Raw genomic sequence first — 6,681 nt, forward strand, 5'->3', positions numbered from 1 at the left:
GGAGCAAGTTGTAGTAAATGTCTTAAAAAATATCATAGTTAGCATGTAGATTAAGTTAGGAATGGGTGGTGATCTCATTAACTTAATCTGGGAGCAATTGGGCCCTTGATAGACCCAAATTGGGCCGAATGGATCAACCCATTCGGACCAAAATTTCTGCTAAGCGGTGGCACCACTAAGGTCGACGGTAGCACCGCCTAGGAGATGGTCTCCCAGGAAAGATGGGCGGTGCAACCGCCCAGGTTAGGCGGTGGCACCGCCTGGGCTCAGTCTGTAATATCCCTCACTTTTAAAAATTATTAATAAAGATTTATTTATAAATCGGAGGACCTATATGTATATATAGAAATTTTAAGGACTAAACTGTTAAGTTACAAAAAAAAAAGAGAGAAAACCAAATATTTTGGTTTTATCCCACCGCCTCCCACGCTCTCTATTTCTCGAGAAACAGAGAGAGGAGTGGTGGGGCATGGGGAGAAGAAAAGAAGAAGAAGAGGGAAAAGAAGAGAGGAAGAAGAGGGAGAAGAGAAGAAAAGAAGAAGAAGAGAGGGAAGAGAGAGAGGAAAGAGAGATAGCTGCAGCAGCTAGGGATACAGCACCTCTGTTTCGTGGTGGAGGAAATAGAGGAGTTCATTTGTGGGGCGTCAGGGAGGAGAAGGGAAGAAGAGGAGAAGAAGAGAAACAGAAGAAGAAGAAGAAGAAGAAAAGAGGAGGTGGCTGCGGCAAGGGCTGCAGCGAGGAGTTGTGGGGCGTTGGGGAGGAGAAAGTAAGAAGAGGAGAAGAAGAAAAGAAGAAGAAGAGGGAAAAGAAGAGAGGATGAAGAAGAGGGAGAAGAGAAGAATAGAAGAAGAAGAAAAAGAGAGGGAAGTGGGAGAGGAGCGAGAGGTGGCAGTAGCTAGGGCTGCAGCACCTCTGTTTCCTGCAGGCGGAAACAGAGGAGACGAGGTGTGGGGCGTTGGGGAGGAGAAGAAGAAGAAGAGAAAAAGAAAAAAAAAAGAAGGATGGCTGCGGCATGGGCTGCAGTGAGAAGGTGTGGGGTGTCGGGTAGGAGAAGGGAAGAAGAGGAGAAGAAGAAGGAGAAGAAGGAGAAGAAGAAGAAGTGGAAGAGAAGAAGTAGAAGTAGGTGAAGTGGCGACACCTCTGCTTTTTGCAGGAGGAAACAGAGGAGAGGAGGTGCTGTGCATCGGGGAGAAGTAGAGAAGGAAAGGAAGAAGAAGAGAAAGGAAAAGGGAAGAAGAGAGAAGAGGAGAAGGGGAGGCAGCTGCGGTAGTGGCAGCTGCAGCTAGAAGAGAAGGAGAGGAAACAGAGTAGGGGAGGAAGAAGAGGCTGCGGTTGTGGTGGCTGCGGCCATGGCTGCGACTGCGACTGCGGCAGTTACAACTGGGAAAGAAAAGAAAGGAAAGGGGGAAAAAGGGGCTGTAGACGGGATTGCGACCGCGGCGGCAGCGATTGCGTATGCAGCAGCTGTGTTTGCGAAAGAAGGGGAGGAAGAAGGCAGTGCGGTGGAAGGGGCTGTGACTGTGGCAACGGCAGTAGCGGTGGCTGTGGCAGCTGCGTTTGGGAAAGAAAAGAAGGAATAAGAGTAAGAGAGAGCAGGTGACTGTGCCTCGTGTTGAATCTCGGATTTTGATGATAAAATCAATTGATGGGTTAATTGATCTAATCCATATTATTGAGTTAAGTGTGCAGGATTAACTACGATAACCAGAAAACATAAAGTAAGAATACCAAAGTCAAGTTCGATGGACGTTTAAGAGTCCGAAGAATCGTCGGAGATGCTGCCGGAACCAACCGAGAAGAAATCGGGAACTTGTCAGAATTTTCAGAAGTTCACCGAAGAGATCGTCGAAGGTTCGCGGAGATCACCGAGAAGGCTCGGCTACTCATTGAAGTTGTCACAAGATCGGGAGCCTGTTGGGAGTCCATCGAAAGAAATCCGAGGGCATATCGGAAGTCCGCCGGAAGTTCGTCGGCAAGCTCGCCGGAACAAGACTCGAAGTTCGCGATTGAAAACTTGGTTGGGATGTTTTTAGTTAAGTAGTTCACATGTAAATAGGATTAGGATTAAAAGATAATCCTATATCCTAGTTAGGGGCCAACTGGGCCCAAAATTAGACTTGGTTTGGGCTGGACTTAAAGCCCAACCAGTGAACCGAAGTGTCTGACGGTGGCACCGCCAGACTGGGCGGTGGCACCGCCTAGCACCCGAGAGCTAGGCGGTGGCACCGCTTGGCTGGGCGGTGGCACCGCCAGTACACTGTCAGTGTCAGACACTAACAGGTGGTGGCACCACCAGCATCGGGAACCAAAGAGAATTCAAATTTTGGAGCCCAAATTTGAATCCTCTTGAGGCCTATAAATACCCCTCAATTCTCAGCTGAGATTACAACTTTTTGAGAAGCAATAGATTGAGAAAAAGGTCTTAGAAAAGTCTTAGCAAGTCTTGTTTTCAATTTGCTAGAGTGTTCACCTCCTTTCTTGCTGAAAATTTGTAAGAGTGTGAACCGCTTGTAAAAGGTTGTAAGAGGGGTATTTGTCCTTCCCCTTCAAGAGATTTACTAGTGGAAGGTGGGAGCCTCATCGAAGAGGGCCTCGCAAGTAGATGTAGGTCATTTGACCGAACCACTTTAAAATTGGCGTGATCTCTGGTTTGCATTTTCTTATTGCTATTTACATTACTGGAAACCTTCTTACGTGCTTTATTTCCTCATTACCTTTGCTGCATACCTTTACGAACACGTGTTCAAGTTAAGCTTTTCAAGTTCGGTTTTTATCATATGAAAGATTTGTCGAAACCAACGTTTTAATCCGCTGCACTAATTCACCCCCCCCCCCCCCCCCCTCTTAGTGTCGCTCCTGATAGAAATTAAGCGAAGAAGATAGAAAGATAGAAATTGTAGAAGAAACTATGAAATGTATAAGATATAATTGCCTAATACATTTTGATAGTGAGTTCTTGACAGCCATTTATACACACTCAGTAGGGAGGTTATACATATTCAGCATGGAGGATTTTTCTCAACTGTTGAGAGATTTCCTCAACTGCCTTGAGAAAATCTTATCTGCTTCTCAACTGCTGAGAGATTTCCTCAACTACCTTGAGGAAATCTTATCTACTTATCATGCCCCCGCAAGATTGAGCTTCCATCAAGGATGCCAATCTTGGACCGATGAGATGAAAATAGTTTACGGGCAAGAGGCTTTGTGAGTGAGTCGGCTAGTTGATCTGCTGTATGTACATGAGAAACTCGGAGTTGATGTCTGGCAACTTGATCTCGCACAAAATGGAAGTCGATGGCTATGTGTTTCATTCGGGAATGGAACACTGGATTGGCACATAAATAAGTAGCTCCAATATTATCACAATATATTGTAGGAATAACCGTGGAGTTGACGTTGAGTTCCTTGAGCAAATTTGTGACCCAATTGAGTTCAGCAGCAGCGGTGGCGACGGCACGGTATTCAGCTTCAGTTGTAGATCGTGCAACCGTCTTTTGTTTTTTAGAACTCCAACTGATTGGAGTAGCTCCAAGGAAGACAATGTATCCGGACGTAGATGTTCTATCATCAAAGTTCCCTGCCCAATCAGCATCAGCAAAGGCATGGAGATGGAGTGAAGTATTTTTGCGAAGAAAAATGCCATGATTAAGAGTCCCTTTAAGATACCGCAAAATTCGTTTGACCGCAGACCAATGCGTAGTAGATGGTCGATGCATGAATTGCGATAACTTATTGACAGCAAATGAAGTATCTGGACGGGTGAGAGCCAAGTACTGTAAGGAGCCAAGGACTTGTCGATACTGAGTCGAATCTGTAGTAGGACTTCCATCACATAATTTAAGTGATTCACTGGTAGAGAGAGGAGTTGTAACCTCTTTCGCATCCTGCATGTTTGCCTTTGATAATAAATCTTGAATATACTTTCTTTGTGATAGGAAGAGACCTGAAGATGTAAATGTTGCTTCCACTCCCAGAAAGTAGCTTAAAGTTCCTAGATCTTTGAGGGAGAATCGATCGGCCAAATGCTTTAGAAATGCCTGAGTCTTCAAAGGATTATTTCCTATGACAATAATATCATCCACATATACTAAAAGATATATTATGCTTCCATTGTGCTGGCAAATGAATAACGAGGTATCAGACTTTGAATTGATGAAGCCAATTGAGGTCAAAAACGAGCCAAGCTCGTTATACCAAGCCCTTGGAGCTTGACGAAGTCCATAAATAGCTTTTTGAAGTTTGCAGACATGCCTCGGATATTGAGGATAAACAAAACCAGGAGGTTGTTGCATAAAGACATCTTCAGTAAGTGACCCCTGTAAAAAGGCATTGTTCACATCCAATTGTCGTATGTGCCAGCCCTTTGAGATAGCCAAACTCAGGATAAGACGGATTGTTGTGGGTTTAACAACGGGACTAAATGTCTCTGTGAAGTCGACACCAGGTCGTTGATGAAACCCTTTGGCGACTAGACGTGCTTTGTATCTGGCAACGGATCCGTTTGGGTTCCGCTTAATTCGAAAGACCCATTTACACCCGATGATATTTTGTGTGTGATGAAAGGGTACTAAGGTCCATGTAGAGTTATGGAGGAGAGCATCATATTCGTCACACATGGCTTTACGCCAGTGAGAAGATTTTTGAGCTTGAGTGATTGTAGTGGGTTCACTGGAGAGAGCCATCAACGTAACCTAAGAGATCATAGCCAAATAAAAGATTAGAAAGTTGTGCCCGCCAAGATGCATAGTTGCCGCCTTTGGATAATTTGAAGGGAATGAGTGCTGCAGCATTGATGGTGATAAGACTTTGAGAAGTGCTCAGAGTCCCTACAGAAATAGGGACAGGAATAACGGAAGAGGAAAATGAAGACATCCCAGATATTTTGTGGCGGGTCAAGTGATCTTTATAGAAGATGTAAAGATATAGGAGGAAAGGAGGAGGAGAAAAGCAGATCGATGCGCTGCAGAGTAGGCTGCAGCGCGATGAACTGTAGAGAAGGCTGCAGCGTGATGAACTGCAGTGATGGACGAGCAATCTGCAGCAAGAAAGGCAGCGATGGCTGTGGCGGGAGGTAGATGATGAAGACGTCAGATGTAGAAGAGTAGCTGTATGCAATGCCGAAGAGGGCTGCTGCTTCTTCCAGAGGCACTGGTAGGCTGCAGCGATTCAGAGTGCAGGAGAGATTGTTGCAGCGAGGTGGAAGAAATCTCTGCAGCTTGCAGCGATTTCTGCAGCGATGCTGGAGAAATCTGCAAGGTTGGAGATAGTTGCAGTAATGCAGTATTGGAGTTTGGTGGCCGGAAGAGCAGCGGAGTTTTCAGCGGAAGAACTTATTGGGTCTCTAATGACCTACAAAATAACATGTCAAGCTCATGACGAGCTCGAGAACCCCCTTCCAAAGAACAGGAAGGATATGACACTCACATCACAAGAAAATCACTTGAAAGGAAAATCAAGTGAAGAGGACAGTGACAATGACCAAATTATTTGCTATGAGTGCAAAAAACCGGGACACTACAAGAACAATCGTCCCCAAGCCAAAAAGAGAACATCAAAGTGTTAGGATCAAGAGCACTAAGAGGAGGGGGTGAATTAGTGCAGCGGAAATTTTTCAGCGATTAAAACAAAAGCTGCGTTCGTTCGATAAAAATGATTTCGATGTGAAAGCCGATTCTAAGACTACTTTAACTTAAGATTAAGCGAGATGATGTTAAAGTAGATCTACGAAGGTAGTTTGCAGTTTATGATGGAAAGCATAATACAAGCGCAAACTAAAATGCGACGTTCGTACGATAAAAGCCGATTTACGTCTAAACGCAGATTTAGAAAGTTCTGAACTTAGAAACTTATTCGTAAGATCGCAGAAGGCAGTAAACAGTTATGATTGAAATCAAAAGGTAAACATAAACTAAAATATGATGATTGTATGAGAAAAGCCGATTTACGTCTAAACACAGATTCGGAAAATTCTGAACTTAGAAACTCGTTCGTAAAATCGCAGAAGGTAGTAAGCTATTGAGAAGTTTGCAGGGAAGGTAAAATGCTCAAAGGAAATGCAAACCGAGATTTAGAGTGGTTCGGTCAATCTTGACCTACTCCACTTTTCGCTTCCTCCACCGACGAGGTCACCAACGTCAACTAGAGGCCTTCCTTCAATAGGCGAAGGCCAACCACCCTTTTACAGATTCACTCCTTTTGACGGGCTTAGGAGACAACCCTTATAGAAGTTTTCTCTCCTCTCTTTACAACTCAAACTTTGAAGAACAGAAGGAGGAGAACTTTTAGTCTTTACAACAGTTTTGAGCTCTAAGAATCACAGAAAGATATCAAGATTTCGAGTGTAAGTTCTTCCTTTCAGTGCTGAATGGGTGGGGTATTTATAGGCCCCAACCCAGTTCAAATTTGGAGCTCAAAACTATCAATTCCCGGAATTCCGGGATTAGGTGGTTGCACCTCCTGATTGGGGCGGTTGCACCTCCTGGCAGAGCTCGAAGACTGAGCCTCTGGGCGGTGCCACCTCTGTCAGGGGCGGTTGCACCTCTCTGCCAGAGCTCGAAGACCGAGCTCAGGCGGTTGCACCTCCTGACTGGGGAGGTTGCACCGCCTGGCAGAGCTCGAAACTTGAGCTCAAGCGATGCCACCTCTTGTCAGGAGAGGTTGCACCGCCCAGTCTCGCTCGGA

This window comes from Musa acuminata, chromosome BXJ1-6, assembly GCF_036884655.1.
Source record: "Musa acuminata AAA Group cultivar baxijiao chromosome BXJ1-6, Cavendish_Baxijiao_AAA, whole genome shotgun sequence".
NCBI lineage: Eukaryota > Viridiplantae > Streptophyta > Magnoliopsida > Zingiberales > Musaceae > Musa > Musa acuminata.